The 19,739-nt window shown below is 53.3% G+C and overlaps 1 protein-coding gene across 1 annotated transcript in view; it reads left to right on the top strand.

The window, feature by feature from the left end:
- TWIST2 (twist family bHLH transcription factor 2) overlaps positions 1-10,955 on the top strand; it is a gene marked incomplete at its 5' end in the record, with an annotated part of 31,472 nt that extends 20,517 nt beyond the window's left edge. The window contains one exon of the mRNA XM_084264892.1: positions 10,786-10,955. The remainder of the gene's footprint in view (positions 1-10,785) is intronic.
- Positions 10,956-19,739: the final 8,784 nt, after the last annotated feature.

Raw genomic sequence — 19,739 nt, 5'->3', positions numbered from 1 at the left:
GTGTTTAGACCTTAGGTACATGATTAAACAGTCACTAAACAGAGACAAGCTCAGTATGTGTAACCCTCTTCTGGCCCTTTAGCCGAGAGATTTCTTCTTCACTCAGTTCTTCCTCCACAAGTTCTGAACTTGTTGGAGTGAGACTGCTTGTTCCCCTCCGGAGAGCAGCAGCAGGGGAGCGATCAACTCGGCTCTACCCCTCGTGAAGCCGCAAATGAGATGAAGAACTGGTGTGAGAGCTCCGAAGCAGAAAGCTTGTTTGCAGGAAGGAAACACAAAGCTGCAACCTGGAAAGCTGGCAGGCAGCAGGCAGAGCACACAGCCTTCTGTGCCCCCGCCTCCCCCCACCACTGACGCACGATCGAGGGTTAGTCACTGCGGAGGGAATTCAAACCCACCCGGGCTGGAAACGTGTCGCTAACGAGGCTGTGAGTAAGAACCTTCCCTCTCCTGCCTCCCTTGCCATGCATCACCCACGGAGAAGTTTCTGGAAAGCCTGTAAAGCAGCTGGCCAACCTCAGGCGAGTTCCCAGCAGTGATGCTCGGGAGTCTCGGGGAAGCGAGTGATTCAGGGCCGCCCCGCACTCAGCTCCCAACCCCCCCGCCACACTGCACATACCAGGGCAGGGACCGAGAAATACAGGTGGGACCGTGACCGGCCAGAGGGGACACGGACCCCACAGAAAGCCCCAGTGCAGCCCCGGCTGCAGCCCCGCCCGGCGGCGGCCAGGCCCCCAGCCAGCAGAGATGAGAAGCAAAACAAACCAGACCGCACTGAAAACACGGCGCATTCAAACCCTCCCACCACCCAGAAAAGCCACGCAAGCACCTCACTGCCTGGCACTCGTACCCTGCAGGCGCCGCTGCAGCCGGGCTCGGAGAGGCAGCCCAGAGGGGCTGCAGCAGGCAGAGTGCGGCACAGAGGATGGGGGTCCGGGCCGGAGGGGCAGCACTGTTTATAAGCCCCCGGAAGGGGAAGAAATGACTCGTCAGGCAGGGGAGCGGCAGCGGGGCACAGGCTGCGTATGGACAGGAGCTGAGCCAGGGCAGTGCCACCTGCGTGCCGGGGGCTCGCTGTAACGCTCACGAGAAGGATTGGACGGCAAAGGCTTTGGGGAGGAGAGGGGAAACCCCTGGGGAGAGGCGAGGGGGGCTTCTGCAAGGCCTGTGGCCCTGTGAACGCAGCGCTCAGACCGGGGCAGGTGGAGAGAAAGAGCCTCCGAGCACAAACACAGAGCAACCAGTGCTGTACCCAGAGTCATTGAATCACAGCACCATAGGATGCATTAGGTGGGAAGGGACCTTCCAAGGCCATCTAGTCCCACCCTGCAGTGAGCAGGGACATCTTCACTAGATCAGATCGCTCAGAGCCCCATTGAGCCTAACCTTGAATGTCTCCAGGGATGGGGCCTCCCCCACCTCTCTGGGCAACCTGTGCCAGTGACCCACCACCCTCATATTTGAGATTTTTTTCCTAATTTCCAACCTAAATCTCCTCTTTTCTAGTTTAAACCATCAGCCCTCATCCTGTCGCTCCATGCCCTCGGGAATAGTTCTTTCCCAGCTTTCCTACAGGCACCTTTCAGGGACTGGAAGGCCCCTATAAGGTCTTTCCCTGGAGCCTTCTCTTCTCCAGGCTGAACAACCCCAACTCTCTCATCCTGTCTTCATAAGAGAGGGGCTCCAGCCCTTTTATCATCTTTGTGGCTTCCTCTGGACACCCTTCAAGAGATCTGTGTCCTTCTTGTGTTGGTCCTTGTCCTTGTGCTGAGGGCTCCAGAGCTGGACACAGCACTGCAGGTGAGGTCTCCCCAGAACAGAGCAGAGGTTCTGGTGTGGTTTGCAGAGGCTCAGTGTTGGTATCAGCCCACACGGCACCCAAAAGGCTCATGGGTGCAGCGGGTTCCTGTCCCGAGATGTGCTGGCCCCGGCCCCAGGCATTGGCCAGGTGTTTTGTTTGCATCACGGTGCAATTGCCATCGCCGGGACATGCTGGAGTGGCTTGCTCGATCCCAAGTGCTTCTTACCCCGTTGGGGGTGTTCTGCCATGTATGAACATAACTCACTCTGCATGGGGGCAACACCCTGTAACCCCCTGTGTATTTTAGAGACTTGGACTATCCTTGCTGTAAAAACAGATCAGAGTCATGTTATTGACTGCGGCGGAGTTCAGCCTGTTTATTCCAAATGAGAATTTGGCCCCTTAACTTCCACAAAGCTATCTTGATTAATCCCAGATGGAGGCCTAGCCCGGTATGATCCCCTCCAAAAGTCCCAGCAGGTCAATAACACGTCACCCAAATCACCACTGTGGCTCAGCACTTGGGTGGTTATCAAAGACCTGCACCTGCCACCCAGCAAAACGCTGATGGGATGGGGCTGGGTGAGTGCGATCACCCGCCTCAGGGACTGGGATGCAGTCAGCTGCCTCATGCTAGTGGGGCGCTGCCAAAGTAGTGCCCTTTCCTTGGCAAAAGTCTGGGAACATCACCTGGGGTGTGAGTCCCAAGTTCTGCCAAAACCTGGGTGTCGAGGGTGCCAGGCAGAGAAACAGGAATGTGCTTCTTGGTGCTGTGGGATTTCTGTCAGGCTCTGTAAAGATCCATGAGCATGAAAACTGAGGATTAAATCCCACTGGGCTGCGGGGAATCCACCCCAGCATCGGTTTGGCGATGGTGAGGAGCAAGCCCAGCTTCGTACCACAAAAGGAAAACTTTCTTTCCTGATCCGAACACAAAACACCCAACCCCAAACCTAGGGTCACCTCCAAGCCCCCCCCCCCCATGGCCAACAGTGCTTTGCTGCCGTGTGTTACAGGTGCAGGGGATGAATCCACTGACAGTTGAGATCGCCGGAGTTTCCCAGTGATGCATTTGTGCACACGCGTGTGCACTGGCAGGCAGGTGGTGAAGCTGTACTGCTTGTTGCTGTGTGGAGAAGCACGGGTGCAAACCAATTCAAAGGGGGATGTCAATGGCTTTTTGGACCTTGGGTGGTTAGGAATGCAGAACGGGGGATACGTAGCCTGTCTCCCTGGAACGTTAATCAGGCAGGGGCCTTATTCCCGACAGGATGCTGATGTCTCCCCTCGAATGGCTGGCTGGAGTTTCCCCTCTATTTGCTTTGGGGTTGCATCTCATGGGTCCTGGTGACAACAAAAGGGCTTAGCGTTGCTTGCAGGGGAGGCACAGCATGGCCATCAGGATAGAAAGAGATGGCAAAGCTTGCAACTCGCTCGCTCCGGCTCTGCCTGCACCGTGTTTCTGCCATCGGGCGCCTGGAGCGTGACACCGTCTGAAGACGGATGGGCAGCTGCACACATCTGGACTGCAGGTGGTTCAGCTGCAATTTGGCAGTGACCGTATCGAGCTTTAAAATGCACCCCGAGTTCGTGAGGCCACCGTACCTGTCCTGCAGATTGCTCGCAGCAGCCGGCGGAATGCCATCAATTTTATGCAAACTGCTTTTCAGTGGGTGGCCCCTGGGGTTGGGGTGGGGTCTTTTTGTGGTGGGGGGATTTTTTTCTTGGTTTTGGGTTTGTGTATTTTTTTTTTCAAAAGGAAGTAGTTCAAAGCATAGATGCTTTTGAAGCAGGGACTTCAGGGGGGTTACTAATTCCACTGCACTGATCCGCAGGGTTGAGTCAGTCGGGATGGAGGGCTGCTCTCATCCACTTGCTGCTTGACTCTTAGGAGTCAACGTTACGACAGAGTCTGTGCCGCGCTGATGTGAGAAAAGGCTGAGGCTGTACCCCCTTTCCTCGGCTCGGTTATGCGCGGATGCAACAAGATTTGCTCCCAAAACACCAAACCCAAAGAGGGCAGGGATAGGTAAAGTGAGGAGATGGGTAGGAAAGGTCTCGGCGTGGGGTGGGACCTGCTGGTGACCGGCTCCCGGGATGAAGATGCTTCTGGCTTCCCACAGGGCTGCTGCCGCTCGCGAAGTTTGCAGAGTGCGGCAGGACACTTGCTGCACGCGAGGAAAATGAGTGGGGAAGCTGCTGGCAGAGCAGGCCAGAGCGAAAGAGCTCCTTTGGCCAGAGCGAAAGAGCTCCTTTGGACAAAGAATAAAGCTGCAGATGTATATATTTATTTTTAGAGAACGTGGTTATCCTAGAATTTGTATTGGTTTGGCAGGAGAAAAGGCTTCCCCCCCCTTTTTTCCCCTCCTTTCCTTCCACTGCTCTCTGCAGTTCTCAGTGGGGTGGAGGTAGAAGGGCCCTCTTACAGCGCATCCCGTACCTCAGCTCTGTTTATCCCCATAGAGGCATGCAGGGCCCAGAGGCAGGTTCGGTGCTGCCCTCCTGCTTTGCACTGTGCACCATGCTGCATGCAGCCCCGCCTGCTTCAACCCACCCTCTTCCCATATTCCCAGAAGGAAGCAGCACCACATTCCTATCGAGACCTTCCTCCCGGGTAGCCTCAGCCAGCACAGATACACACATTTGTCTCAAACCACCAGTACCTGTTACTTCCCAAGCAGCTTGGCACGGGTGCGCAGTCAGTCACTGCGGCCCAGCCGACAGTGTAAGCTGTTGGGCTGCAACAACAGGCCACGTACCTGCCTCCTGGAAGACCCCAAGCCTGAGCCCGCCGGCTGCGTTTGTGCAGGGTAAGGATGACATGTGGATGTGGCTGTGAGTGACTCTGGGCGAATGCCTGTGGCCCATCCGTAAGGACTTTACCTTCCATGCCTGCTCTTCGTGTACCACACTTCCATTGCTTCTCCAGGTTTTGGGCTCCTTGCTCTTCTTCAGGCTCCACTCAGTGACAGCAAAGGGTAGGGAAGTGTGTGTGTGAGCACATGGCAGCTCTCTAATATCACTGGTGGCACTTCTTAATGCTCCTCCTTGCACAAGGATGATCAGGGGACTAGAATATCTCGCTGACACAGAGAGGCTGAAGGACTTGGGACTGTTTGGTCCGGAGAAGAGAAGACTGAGGTGGGATCTTATCAATGCTGATAGGTGTGGGCTTGGGAGGACAGGTCAGTCTGTGCTCAGTGGTGCCCAGGGACAGGAGCCATGGGCACAAACTGGAGCAGAGGATGTCCCACCTAACCCTGAGGAGGAACTTCTTTAAAGGCTGGGAGGTTGGCAGAGCCCTGGACCAGGCTGCCCAGAGAGGTCTGGGAGTCTCCATCTCTGGAGACATTCCAACCCTGTGACCCTGTACGCTGTCATGTACAGCCTGCTCAAGAGGACCCTGCTCTGGGGGGCGCGTGTGGGGACTGGGGGATCTCCAGAGGTCCTGCCAACCTTGACTGGTCTGTCATTCTGCAAGTGCCTGTCTGGAATTGCTTGTTGTCTGGCGACTGGAGCCCGTGTTGACCTGAGAAGCCCCGAGGGTTGAGAATAGGTGTCTCATGAGGCAGAGGAGAACATGGAATGGCTGCCCTACCCTCAGCATGGTCTTCGTCAGCCACTCTTTCCCAACATGTCTGCGCCTGTGCACCCCATCTGAGCTGCCGGAGAAGAACATCTCCTTCCCTGACTATTTTTCCCCCTCTCCCTGCTCCTTTATTCCACACCTCTCCTGTGCAAAGCCAGGCTCTAGCGTGAGCCCCTCTGGAGAGGGGAGACGAGCCCGGCGAAACAGCGATGGGCTCGCTTTCTCTGCTCCCTCCTGTCCTTCTTTGCCCCCAGCCACTGGCTTTCCCTGGCCGCTCGCCCTTCCCCAGGTCAGGGGATGCTGGTGGTGTCCCCCAGCGCTTGTTTTGCAGAGCCACCCACGAGGCAGCAGGGCAGAGCTGAGGATGGAGCTCAGGCGCTCCTTTCAGCCGTCAGGGCAGCTCTGCTTTATTCCTGCTCCGGCTGCTCATTAGCAGCTTCCGCCTTTCGGCGATTTCTAGCCGCGCTTTCAGTGATGTGCTGCCAAGATTTTAACAAGGGGCTCCCACAACCCTACCTCCTCCTCCAGCTGCAACGACCCCCACTGCCCCGCAGAGACCAATGCTCGGGCTGCGGAGGAGTGCAGGGCTGCGGGGAGCGTTCCTTCGGAGGGGTGGGGGGGGGGGGGTTCCTTCCTGTTTAAAGCTTTATTTTATATTTTTTCTCTGGTTTAATTTTCGGCTGAGGGACGGACACGGCACCTCAGAGCAAGCATTACCGACTGCTCAGAGGCTGCTGCAGAGTGGCAGGGCACAGTGCAGAGGCTCAGAACAGAGTGGTTCCTCACAGAGCTCCTGCTTCTGCTGCAAGCTGACGATGGGCTTTCTCTGGGCGTTCCAGGGCCCCAAAAGGAAAGTTTTTCCTGGAAGAGCTGTCAAGCCCACAAGTTTCTGGGTGCGAGGGAGGCCACCTCGGCTGTCTCATCTCAGTGAGCACGGGTGAGCTATGCTGATCTGTGCTTCTCTTCCCAGAGGGGCTCTGAGCTTGGGGGTATCTCCAGGCCCAGGATGGGGCTGTACCAGCCCTTCCGCTTCTCTCTTTGGCGAGCACCAATTCTTCTCCTCGAGTGGAAAGGAACCAAAGCCCCAAGGAAAGCCCAGCAGGAGCTAAGGGGAAAACCAGGATCAGGGCACACAGCAGTGTTAAACTTCTTTGCGAGGGTGGCAGGTTCCTCCGGTGCTCCGGCCTGGAATGGGAAAACTCATTTTCCACTTGTGTGTGAGAAGGTGAGCTGCACGACAGGCACTGGGCTAGCAAAGCTAACTGCTGATTCGTCTGTGGATAGACTAAGGCCTCAGCCGAAGGAAGCAGCTGTAAACACGAGCTGTTCTGGTGGGCACCGCAGCGGCATCCCTGCAAATGGGAGGCACTTCCCTCATTTCTAATGCCTCCATTTTTCGGGGGTGGGGGGGGTAGGGGGGTGGGGGGGTGGGTGGTGGCTTTAAAAATTACTTTTTGGCTAAAGAAAAAGGTCTCTCAAAAAGGAAAAGGGGAAAAAAACAATTGAAGAAAGCAAAAAATTAAATGAGAAATAGGTTACGGTGGTGATAAACCGGACTCCTCGAGTGCCTTAGCGGTCCAGCCGTGCTTGAGTACAGTGTGTCTGGATGTCTGCTCCATAGGTAATGGATAGCGATGAGCCTTTCTGCAGCAGAGCTTGGGGGGAAGGATGTAAGATGAGGCTGTCCAGTCACTTCAGCCAACACTGGCTGCTCCCTGGTCCGCTTGTCTCTGCTGTGGGGGGGTTAGTTATGAGGGAAGCGCTCACAAGTGCCCCAGGGTGAGGATGAGGAGCTGCTTTGGGCAGCCGGAGGGGTCTCCAGCCCCACGGCTGTGCTCCATCCTGCTCTGCTGGCCAGGACATGGGCAGCAGGTCGGGGACTCACCCATGGGTTTCTTTTCTTGGCGATGTCTCTTTAGGATCTTTACTGCCACAGTTTTTCCTGGACAGGGAGGTGCAAGCCAGCTGCTGCCCATTCTCAATGATGCACGGGATGGGCTGGGGAGGCAGAAAGGGTCTTGGAGGAGAAGAAAAACAAGCAAACAAACAAACAAAATTTCTCCATTTTCTTTCTGCTGCAACTTCATCAAACACCCAGTCATTTTCCTGGTAACAAACTGAGGAACCGCTCAATTTTCCCTTGAGCCAGCCATGGGCAGATAAAACCTCCAGGGTGCATTAGATTAGAGGCTGTCCTCTGGATGGTGTGGGGTGCGTTTGGTGATGGCGGGGCGAGGCGGGGGGAGGGTGCTGCGACTCAGGAATGAACGACTGCGAGGGGTATGTTTTTAAATGGTTTCCCAGCTGTAAGATTCACATAATTGTGGCTTTCCCTTCATCTGGGAGACTTCAAGAGCGGATGGTCGATAAGGGTTCATACCAGCAACAGCAGAAAAACACAAGCTGGGGTATCTGGTTTCACTCTGTCCGTACCCGCAGCATTAAATCTGATTTTGGCCCTCTCTCCCCCCCCCAACCCCCCCGCTGCTGCATGTACACAATTATCTGAATTCCTTTCTCCGCTGCTTCCTCCCCTCTGAAGCCTTGCAGACAGGCCCGGCTGCCTTTTCCGCCGCTCGAGGTACAGCCACGGGTTTGGGGTCTTGCCTTTCCTGGCCCCTGTGGAAGAGTCTGTGCCATGGCCACAAAGACTGGCACTCCCCAGAGGGCAAGAAGTGATCGTGGGGATGGGAATTGATTCCCCAATGCCATTTTTTTTAACCTTTTGTGGTGGGAAGTGCCCTAAAACCTAAAGAATTTCTGCTATTTTAAGATGCCATTCTGTTGTGCCTCAGTTTCTCCTTTGTGCCTCACCTCTGGCCGTGTTCAGATAAGTCTTCTAGCCCCTTGCATTGCCCGGGGCATCCCCAGGGACTGTTGCACAAGCCAGTATGGGCTGGTTTCCCAGGCAGATGGATGGTCAGTGAGGTAGGTGACATGACCAAAGCATCAGTGTCCCACCTCACGCTGCCGCCGCCTCAGCTTCCCCCTGGGCACCTGTTGCATTGTGGGCAAGTGGAAAGGGGACCTTGTACCTTTTTCCCACTACCAGCGTGGGGAAGTGGCTTTCCAAAACAGCTCTCCATCCTCCTCAGGGACTGCCAAACGCCAGCTTGTCCCACAAGGGAGAGTAGGTGCCGAGAATACTTTTTGCCTAAAAGTTGCATTTTGGGGGGGTGGGGAGAATCACACAAAAATTAATTAAATTTCCAACATAGGCCACTGCCCGTTTTGTCTCTGGGGACAGGCGACAGCTCCATAAGGTGATTTGGGAATCTCCCAGCCGCTGCCGCAGTGGGTGCAGACCTGCTTTATTCCCTTCCTCCCTTCCTTCCTTCGGGCTCACCGCAGCCGTGTGTGAGCGGGTATCAAACCACACGTGTAGCGTTCTCATCTGTAAGCAGAAGAGAGCCCTGTGTGTCCACCATCCTGCCCGAGGGAGTCGATGAATTCTGCTGCAACTCTCCGGGCGGGTTTTTAGTATCAAACATAGAAATTTCAGCATGGGGATTACAGGATTTAAAACAATTCCTTTGGAAAAGCCTCCCCGGGAACGCTCTCTGGCACCCCGGTTCGGCTGGTGGAGCAGGAGCTCCTCCGCACGCTGGGGATTGCCTTCAGTGGCGCAGCAACAGCTCTTGTTTGAGGCGACAGTGCTGGGTGAAGAAGACTCTTTGCAAGAGGACTCGGGGAGGGGGGGTTGGGGAGAGGAGTGAGGCTGCACACATGGTGGGTATCTTAACTCCAGCTCACTGTGAGATACCAGGCACCTCCTTAGGCAGGAGGGGGACAGGAGGTGTCCCACCTCCTGGAGCCAAGGGGCTGTGCTGGTTTGCTAAAGTCCGGCCAGGCACTCAGCTGGGAACACGTTTTGTCTGAGCTAGGTCGGGAATACCTGGATGCCCGCGTAGGTCCCAAGCTGCAGGTACCGTGCCCAGGTCCCAGGCAGCCCCCACCTCACCTCTGCTCCAGCACATTGCTGGTTCTTCACAGGGGCCATGGTCACGATAAAAGCCAAGCCGAAATAACTTCCCGCGCTTCCTGCCTTCAGCCTGCTTCCTATGGCCCCCAGAACCCCCTCAACCTGCACGTAGTTGGGAAGCGATTTTGGGAGGCTCAAAACAAGGTCAAACCAAACTTAATTTCCTCTGGGTCCAGGTGGGACGCTGGCTTTGCAAGCTGGACGATTTGCACGCTGCCCGACAGCTTTCTGCCAGCCACCATCCCAGCCTCCAACACACAGTCATGGGGAAGCCTTTGGCATTTTTTTGGAGCATGTCTGTTTTCCACTCTCACCATGCCCTGACACAGCTGGACCATTTTTACCCAGGTTCCAGAAAAAAACCAACCCAACCCAAACCAAACCAGTGACAAGAGAGAGGGATCACCGTCGGGCATGGAGAATTTTCCAGCTCGAGCAGCATAAGTTTCAGGAAGTTTTGAGCAGATAAAAAAACCAACCAAACAGACAAACCAAGGGAAGCCTGAAGGCCCAGCGTGCAAACCCAGCCAGGGATGTTATGACTGATACTTGCCTTGTGCTTTTCAAAGAAGCCATCCCCAAGGCAGCTGGGAGCAATGGTCCCTGGTTCACCAAGCTTAGGCATGAGCAAGGTTAAGGGCTGGATTTGAGATGCTTGGTTTTGGGCATGTAGACCTTAAGCACCTCGTTTAGGGATGCTGACAATCTCTGCCAGGGTACCGCAGATTTCAAGCTGCCACCAAGGTGTTAATGGCAGTGAAAGCTGAGTTTGAGTTGGGTACTGGGCGGAGAGGAGCATGGGATGCTCGCGGGAGCCCCGCTTGCCTGGCATGGGCCGCATCTAGCCTGCTCTGCCAGTAGCCCAGTGAGACGGGGCTCTCGAGGCCAGAAATAGCCCAAATTCCGACTTCTGGGCCTGGGAGTCGAGACGCCGAGACTCGCCCTCCCCTCCCGCTTGGCATTTCCTAACCTAAAAAATAATGGCCCACTTTCTGGAGCTGCTTGCTGTGGCATGTGAAGAGCTCGGAGCCAGCCCGTGCTGACCTTTTCTCTTGTGAGGCACGAGGGGTGCCACGTGCACCCCCGAGTCACGTTTCGCATTGTTTGCTGTTGTTTTTCCCTGTCCCCGACCGCAACGTGCCTACGGGGCAGGACGCACGCCGCGCTGGTGCAGCGGGCGGGCGTGCCGGGGCCATGACATCATGCAATACCCAGACTAGCTGCATTTATTTATTCTGAAGAAAATATTAAGGGCAGCTGCTCCTTAGCGCCAGCTGAAACATTTTACTGATTTTCTAGGGCGGGAGCGTCCCCTTTTGTGGTGTAACCCAGCATTGCTTGAGCCTGATGGTTGGACTGTTCCGGAATAACCCGTCTATGTCGCATTTTCCTCCCCTCGGTGAACCTCTCCAGACACGAAGGTACAACCAGAAGGGTGACACAACTGGAGGGGTCACTGCCAGACATGCTTGCTCAGCCTCATCTTGCCTGGGTGTTATCTCCAAGCAAATCCAGCTCAACAGGGGACTTCTCCTTCCTTGTCCACGCCGTGGTGTCCCCGTAATGTCCTACCAGCCGCTCTGCAGCACCCAGCACAATAAAGTGCTAATTATCAGCTGAGACTGAGTAGGTTTTTGTTGTATTTTCCCCTGTATTTATCCCTTCTGGTTACTGTCAGTTTGGAATGATAAAAATTGGGATGCTGGTGATGCAGATCTCCAGCTGGCTTTGTTCGGTGCGTTCTCCTGAGGCAGTTTCACATTGGTGTGGCAGGAAGATCGCGGAGCTCTTTTGTCATCCATGCCTATCCTGCTCGTGCCCCGATGCCTCAGCCCAGCAGCCCCACTGCTCACCAACCCTCCTTCAGCAACGCCTCTCCCCGCTCCAAACCTCTGCAGCCCTTGACATTTACATCCCAGTAAAATGACTGTTGTGGGGACACTCTAAAAGTAGGCACAGTCCGAGGAAGGGAGACTTCAAAGGAGGCAAAAGATGGTGGCAGGGACTGGTGGGGGGGCTGGTTGGGATCAGCCACCACCCGTGGGCACAACGAGGAGCATGCCTGCTGGTGTCACTTGAAAGAAAGAAGTTCTTGCTGTTCAAACTCCTTTCAGCAAGGATGTTTTGTTGGGAACCACATCCACTCCGGAGGAGCCACACTGCCAGCCCGCAGGCAGCGTGCCACACACCAGCCCACTGAGCAGGGCTGGGAGCTTGGAGTTAACCCCCGTTGGGCTTTACTTCCCCAGGTGCAAGGGGAAGGAGGCAGGAAACCGTCTGTGAACTCCTTGGTGACTGCTGAAATTGATCCCAGCTGGTATAGAGTGAGCAGTTGGTGTGCTACACCATGGCTCGCAGCCCCCATCGCCTGCAGGAAGGTGGGCTGGCACTTCCCTGGCAGGGATTTTGGCTGGCCACAGCCCACGTGGATTGAGAGAGCTGAAACCCTGGACACAGTACTTTTGTAGGGTTTGAGGAATTTTTTTACATTCCCAACATTGAAGAAATTGAAAAAGAATCTGTAACCCCCCGCCCCCAAAAAGAACCCCCTCAAATGGCTTTGCTGCATTTCTTATTTCATTTGCGCTCTCAGTCACATTATGGAAATTATTTCAATCTCTTTGTAACCAAACCCACCCTTACCCTACACGAGCCCGGACCTCAGGGGCCTGCTCCAAAACTTGCTGCAGCCAGGGCCCTGCCTCTGTTGCTACCTGACATCACACCCACAGCCCTAAGCTCTCCTGGTCTCCATGTCATGCTCTCAGGTTGGGGAATGCTGCTTGTGTGGCTGGGGAATGCAAGGAAAAAACAGAGCAGCAAGCCCCCAATCCACTGTGTGGTGGAAAGCATCGTCGGGTCTGTGATGGAGTGTCATCGGGTCTGTGATGGATCGTCATTGGGTCTGTGATGGAGCATTGTTGGGTCTGTGATGGAGCAGTGCATAAGGGTTATTCTCTGTTACAAGCTACCGTGTAAGAGAAACGCTTGGAGACGATGCTCAGCAGACAACTTCATATCTATCAGCTCTCAGCCCGCGCTGTGTGTTGTTATCATTAGTATTATGCCCTTCAGGCATTCCTTGGAGAATCACAAGGTGCCTTATGGGCGCTGGGTGATTAAATCCCATGTGTGCTGTAAGAGAAGAAGGGATGTACTGCCATTTCCCAGGCAGGGAAACTGAGGCACATACGGGGAGAGATATTATACCGCAAACTTGCGCCTGAGCTGGGATTAAAATAGAGATCTGCAAGGTCCTGCTGTGCTACTGCACCAGCTTAGTGCCAGCTAGAACCTCTGCAGCCTACCCCTGGAATCCAGTATGGGCTTTCCTGCTTTAAAGAATAAGTCCTGTAGATCAGAACCTCGTTGTTCAGCTGTTGTGGGAAACCTGCAGCAGTCCATCGGGGATTAAAGGGTCTTTAACATGAAATTCAACCTTGGGGGGATCCATGAAAGCACAAAATCATCATGGAAAAGCTTTCTGTGATTCACGGGGGATGGAGACAGGAGGTCCCTGTCAACTCATTTAGTAGTTACTGAAGGCAAATGGGACTGTGCTTCCCCTTTTGGTGTATGATGAGTTGGGGGGATCAGGATCAGCCCTCCTGGGGAGCCAGGCACAATGCACTGGGTTTGCTGGGACACTTCAAGACAGGGTCTCCAGAAACAAGGGGTAGGAGGAGGAGGGTCACCATGAAGGGGCTGGCTGTGGCGGTGTGGCAGCACTGGGTAGGAGGCCAGCTTGCAAGCTTTTTCTTTTCCCCAGCCAGGAGCTGATCCTCCTTCCTTCAGCAAGACACAAACTACAAAAACAAAGATCTGGCTTCCAATGTGAGGTTCACAAGCCAGACCAGAGAGTATAATTTCTCCAGTATATGGAGGTTTTAAGCAAACTGAGAAGCCACTGAAGGCCTCTCACCTTTTTAAGCTCTGTGTGTGGTTACCAGGTTTTTAGCATGGAGGGGGATAACTGAGAAGGAAGAGGTTGGGTGCAGGCATCACACGTCTCAGCGCTTCTCTACCTGGAGGATGTGTTTACGCACATCCTGCCACTAAAGCGTGTCCCTCACACAACAAGCAGATCCCCACCTCCCCCTATTACCAGTGTTTCCAAAATTGCTCCTTAACGCCAGATTTTCAAAAGCATTCAGCACCCAACTTCCAGAAGAAGCTGACCTAGAAGAGAAGAACCTTGGGGAGTAGGTCTCTTGGGGCTGGTTTTCTCATCCTGTGCGCTTCTTTCCTTCTGTTGTGCTGAGAGATTTGGTCTGGGAATGAGCGGGGTTTACTCATCAATGTGGAATATGTGCTAAGAACAACCAGCAAGATGTTAAACAACATGAACTGAAATGCAGGTGCATGTCAGGATAGGGAGAATAACCCCTCCATGGCCAGGTGTGGCAGCTTCCCCGGAGCGGCCTCTGGATCTGGTCCTGATCTCGCTCCGCTGGCTGATATAGGTCACTTTAACATGCAGGAAAGAGAAGCGGGAACAGCCTACTGCATTGTCTGTTCCTTTCAGGTGCTGGTCAAGCTATGTCTGAACAGCAGCCCCATCCACCCACTGTGACCCCAGACTGTGGGATGGGAAGGGATGGATTAATCCTGGGGAGCAGGACAGGTGATCTGGCAGAGCCATGCCCAAACTCTGGGGTGCAGCAGCACTGCTGTCTGAAGGGCAGAGCTCGCTCATTTATCTCAACATAACGGGGAAGCCAAAACATCTCGTTAGCACAGAGCTGCTGTGAAATTCCTATTTTTTCCAGTTGACTGGAGCCAAAAGAGCTGCTGGAAACCAGTGAGGACCAGCAGCAGCAGCTTGAGCAAGGCATCGCACCCAGGGTTAAAGACATCGGCCAGCTTTGCTCCCAGAGCAGCTTGGTGCCCAAAGCTCTGGTTGTGGGTGGCATTGAAGACAAAAAAAAATCCATGGAAACAGATCATCTCGGTATTGCTTTCTACTTGGTCTCACGTTGCTTTAAGTGAGTTTGAGGAAGAGCAGGACATTTGGCAGCAAGCATCCTCCACCCCTTGCTGCAGAAGATTGTTTCTTTAAAAAGCAGCTGAGCTTGAAGGTTACCTCTGGGCTCGAGCAGAAAAATCGCTCCATGGCACCTTCCTCCTTGTTCCATTTCATTTTCTTTCACCATCTCCCTCCCCATGGCCCATCCAACGCGCATATGAGCCGCCACTGCTGCTGGCGCACACCGAGCAGCTAAGGCTTTCCTAAGTGGTCCTGGGCAGCCTGTCAAGTCGCGAGCTCATCTGCAGAATGTGGTTGTAATTAGATAATTAATAACTTTGAGAAGGAAAGGAAAGGAAATAAGCTAAATGGAAGCTTTCCTTAGTGGGAGGAAATAATTATATCTGCTTTTTGATATATGAGCTGAGGTGGCTTTCTGAAGGCAGAAAAAGCATCTCGCCGGCTAAGCCATCCCTCCCCGGAGTTAGACAGGTTGTCCCACGGGCAAAGTGTTTGTCCCACCAGCCAACAAATGAGCCGTGGCATGTTACTTGCAGACCAGAGCAAATCCCACATGTTGTTGTGGGGCTGCCCATCTCATTACACCCTGATAAACCAGAAGAGGAGTGGCCAGCAGGGACAGGGAGGGGATTGTCCCTCTCTGCTCTGCCCTGGTGAGGCCCCAGCCAGAGTCCTGTGTCCAGAGCTGGGGACCCCAATACAAGAAAGATGTAGAACTGTTGGAGAGGAGGCCACAGAGGTGATCAGAGGGCTGGAGCACCTCCCCTACGAAGAGAGGCTGAGGGAGCTGGGCTTGTTCAGTCTGGAGAAGAGAAGGCTGCGGGGGGGCCTCATTGCAGCCTTCCCGTCCCTGAAGGGAGCAGAGAAACAGGAAGGGAATCAGCTTTTTAAAAGGACAGAGACTGGCAGGACAAGGGGGATGGATTAAAGCTAAAGGAAGGAAGGTTTAAATTAGAGATTAGAGGGAAGTTCTTTCCAGAGAGATTGATGAGGGGCTGGAACAGGCTGCCCAGAGAGGGTGTGGATGCCCTGTCCCTGGAAGTGTTCAAGGCCAGGTTGGATGGGGCCCTGGGCAACCTTGTGTAGCTCCAGGGCTGGAGGTTGGTGGCCCTGCCTGTGGCAGGGGGTTGGAGCTCTGTGATCCTTGGGGTCCCTTCCAAACTAGACCATTCTATGATTCTATGAAACAGGGCCAGGGTGAGATGGTGCACAGGGTTGGGCTGCTGGGAGCTGCCTAGGAAAGAGGAATCGAGCACCACATCCCTCGGGGTTGGAGGTGCTGGTGTCAGCTGATGGGCTGTTTGGTGACTGCATGGCTCCTGCCCACAGATTTACCATACGATGAAAGAAAGGCTAGGACATTACCAGACTTGGGCTGTACACCCCAAAGCCAAAAGAATTGTTAAGTTTAGATCCATGTTTGCCATTTTTTTTTGTTCCATTGTGCTTAGATATTGTGTGAATTGTGCCCCTGTACTGGGGACTGGTGAGGCCACACCTTAAGTGCTGGGTCCAGTTCTGGGCTCCTCACTCCAAGAAGGACATGGAGGTCCTGGAGCAAGTCCAGAGAAGGGCAACCAGGCTGGGGAAGGGGCTGGAGGGCAAATATCCTCTGAGGAATGGCTGAGGGAGCTAGGGGTGTTCAGCCTGGAGAAGAGAAGGCTGAGGAGAGACATTATCACCACCTACAACTACCTGAGGGGAGGATGTAGAGAGGTGGGTGATGATCTCTTCAGCCAGGGGACAGGAGATGGGACAAGGGGAAATGGGCTCAAGCTGTGCCAGGGCAGGGTCAGCTCATCTGTGAGGGAAAAGTTCATCCCTGGAAGAGTTGTTGGGACCTGGCACAGGCTGCCCAGGGAGGGGCTGAGTCCCCATCCCTGGGTGTGTTTAATAAAAGGGTAGATGAGGTACTTAGCGATATGGTTTAGCTTAGGATGGGAATGGTTGGATTTGATGATCTTAAAGGTCTTTTCCAACCTTGTGATTCTGTGCTTCTGTGAATGTCTAGAACTGGCATGGAAAGAAAACGTCTTCCTTCCCAACAGGGTTTGCCTGGTTTTGCAGGAGGAGCTGGGAGTCAGCACAGGTGGGGTTCCTAAAGCCCATCTCTGGCACTTGAGCACCTGTTTCTACCACCCCACCCCCTGTTTACCTTGCTGGAGAGGTGCTGAGGTCTGCTCCTGGTGCACCAGATCTCACCCAGCCGCTGGATTAACCATGCACCTCCACGCTGCTGGGGCCAGGGGAAGGTTTCCACACGTGGCTCATGAACCACAGCCTTGAGCTGTAGGGGAAAAGACAGCCTACCTCAGGAAGATGTCCTGCATTTGGTGTATTTATTTGTTCTGTTCTTTTCTTTTTTCCTTCTCTCCAGACTGTCAAGTGTCTGAGGCTGAAGTGGAATTGGGATGTATCCAAGTTTGTAGCATCTGAAACCTTAACAACCTCAAGTAAACTGGTCCAAAAGACCCCTCTTGACCTCCCTTGCTCTGAACTCTTGCGGAGCACTTAAGACTGAGCAGCAAACAGCACCAAAGCTAATGGTCTGAAACTTTGCGACATCTCTCCCCAAGCGACTGACCAAAGAGAAGAGAGAAGCGACATTCCTGGTTGTTTGTTGTTGTTGTTGGGTTTTGTGTCTGTCCCTCTGTGTGCTTGGCTATATTTCTTCTCTTTTTTTTGTTTTGTTTTGTTTTCTGGAAAAAATCTTAAGTTCAGGAATACATTTATAAGAACTCTTTGTGTTGGGATTTGACTTCCCCTTAGCTTTATTCTTTTTTGGGTTTTTCTTTGTTGTTGTTGGTTTCGGGGTGGTTTTTTTGGGGGGGAGGGTGTGTGTGTGTTTGTGTGTGTGTGTGTCTTTTTAAACATTCAGAATCTGATTTCTTGTACAGTGATGTCAAAACTGGACCAAGGCTCTCAGAAAAAAAAGAAAAAAAAAAAAGAAAAAAAAGAGAAAAGCCCATCGTGCCCCCAGCTCCCTGCATGATTTGTGTTAATTACAGCCTGGATTACCAACTGCCCTCCACACTCTGCTGCCTCTTCCTTCTTGCTCCATCATCTGCTACCGCTCACCCACTCCTCCCCCCTCCCCTTTTTTTTTAATTTTCTGTTCCAGTGTATATGTTGCTTATTTGTTTTATTTATTGAGATATTTTTAACGAGCTAAGAGACTGCAATGTCGCTGTGTATACTGCTTCTCTTGCCAATAAAAATAAAGATGTCATGCAGCTACCAGAGGTATGAGATTTACATCTCCGACTCCGCAGCTCTGAGCAGAAGCCGAGCCCTTTCCTTGCACCTCACAATGTTTCCAGATTCACCAATTTGCCTGAAAGCTGTTTCCCAGGTAATGAGTGATGTGGTGCAGAAGGTACGAGCATCACGTGTTGGGGCTGGTGCTTGCCTTGCATATCGTGCCCAGAATCACAGAATGGACAAGGCTGGAAGGGACCTTAAAGTTCATCAAGTCCCACCTTCCTGCCATGGCAGGGACACCTCTCACCAGCCCAGGCTGCTCAAGCCCCATCCAACCCAGCCTTGAACACCTCCAGGGAGGGGGCAGCCACCACCTCCCTGAGCACCCTGTGCCACGGCCTTACCACCCTTGGAGTGAGGAATTCCGTCCTAACATCCGCTCTAAATCTACCCCCTTCTGATTTAAACCTATTCTGCCTCATCCTATCACTCCATGCCCTGCTAAAAAGTCCCTCCCCAGCTCTCCTGTAGGCCCCTGCTCAGGGGCCCCATAACTAGATGCATAGCCCACAACAGCCAGCTGCAGTACAGAAATGCTCACCTGGAGCAGCTGACATGCTCCTCCACCTGCTTACCTTCCTCCCTGGGAGCAGACACCGGCGTTGCTAGTGCTCGCTAACCTTCCTCCACCGCCTTGCAGAGCCTTGGTCATGCACATGCTGAAACCAGGATTCAATTTCCAGGTGACAAATAATATGTTTAAAAAGAATCCATTCTGAAAAAATAAAATTTAAAATTAAAAAAAAATTAAAATTCTTTTAAAGAACAATCTGGAAATGGGGCTAAATTATTCCAAACAACCTTCTGTTCTCCATAACCCATCCTCTGCCAGATAGAGAACAATGATGGTACGAAGAGAGCCTGGGGAAGCTGGGCTTGTTCAGCCTGGAGAAGAGAAGGCTGGGAGGGGACCTCATTGCAGCCTTCCAGTCCCTGAAGGGAGCAGAGAAACAGGAAGGGAATCAGCTTTTTAAAAGGGCAGAGACTGGCAGGACAAGGGGGATGGATTAAAGCTAGAGGAAGGAAGGTTTAGATTGGACATTGGGGGGAATTTTTTTCCAGAGAGAGTGGTTAGGGTCTGGAACAGGCTGCCCAGAGAGGGGGTGGGTGCCTCGTCCCTGGGGGTGTTCAGGGCCAGGTTGAATGGGGCCCTGGGCAGCCTTGTGTAGCTCCAGGCCTGGAGGCTGGTGGCCCTGCCTGTGGCAGGGGTTTGGAGCTCTGTGATCCTTGGGGTCCCTTCCAACCCAGACCAGTCTGTGATTCTATGATTCTATGGTTAGCTTGAGAGCATCCAGGCTGCCACACCGAGGTGACTGAGGGATGGATTAAAGGTCAAAGGCGGTTTGGTAGCCTCAGTGTCTGTTGTTGGGGTTATCCATTTGACTTTGCAAAGCAAGAGGCACACCAGACCTTCATAAGAAGGAGCTGCTCAGAAATTGGCAGGGAGTGAAGCTCTTGGTGGCGGGGGGTGGGGGGGAAGAGAAAATGGTGAGGGATAATTGACTATGGGAAAGAAACAAAAGCAGCACTGTGGTGTCTCAAGACATTAAAGAATAAATCATGTCATTCCATCCCCACCAGCCCCAGAGAAAGAACACTTTAACATGCCAAACCGAGCACATGAGTGCGTGTACCAGATGCATTAATTGTCTGATAGGCTTCAGAGCCCCAACAGCCAATGTTTATTTTAAAGCAAGCGCGGTTGCAGAGAGTCAAAGGCATCAAATCCATTAGAAGCTCTCGCTCTCTTAAAACTCAGTGACATCTCAGTCTGGCTTTTAGTACTGGCAGAGCCAAAAGTGCCATTTAAGAAGGTGAATTTAACAGATGCCATGTGATGGGGCACGTCACACGGCAACCACAGTATTTTCTCCCTTGTCCCCCAGGGGCTCTGAGCATTTTGTGTGTTAATTTCTGTAACTTTAGGAACATTTATAGATTGTGCCAGGCTGCTTTCACCATGAGGAGAGACATTTTCCAAGCATAGGCACCCACATCCAAGGCTAATGTGGATGCTTTGCTCTCCCAGGACAGGACTGGGACCAGAAGATGGGTCAGACCATGGGTCAGACGTGCGGCTGTAGATGCTACAAAGGGTGAGGGCTGCTGAACCCCATGT

The sequence above is a fragment of the Gallinula chloropus genome (genome assembly GCF_964237585.1).
Source record: "Gallinula chloropus genome assembly, chromosome: 5".
NCBI classification, from domain to species: Eukaryota; Metazoa; Chordata; class Aves; order Gruiformes; family Rallidae; genus Gallinula; species Gallinula chloropus.
This window is presented reverse-complemented; position numbering and strand designations above follow the sequence as displayed.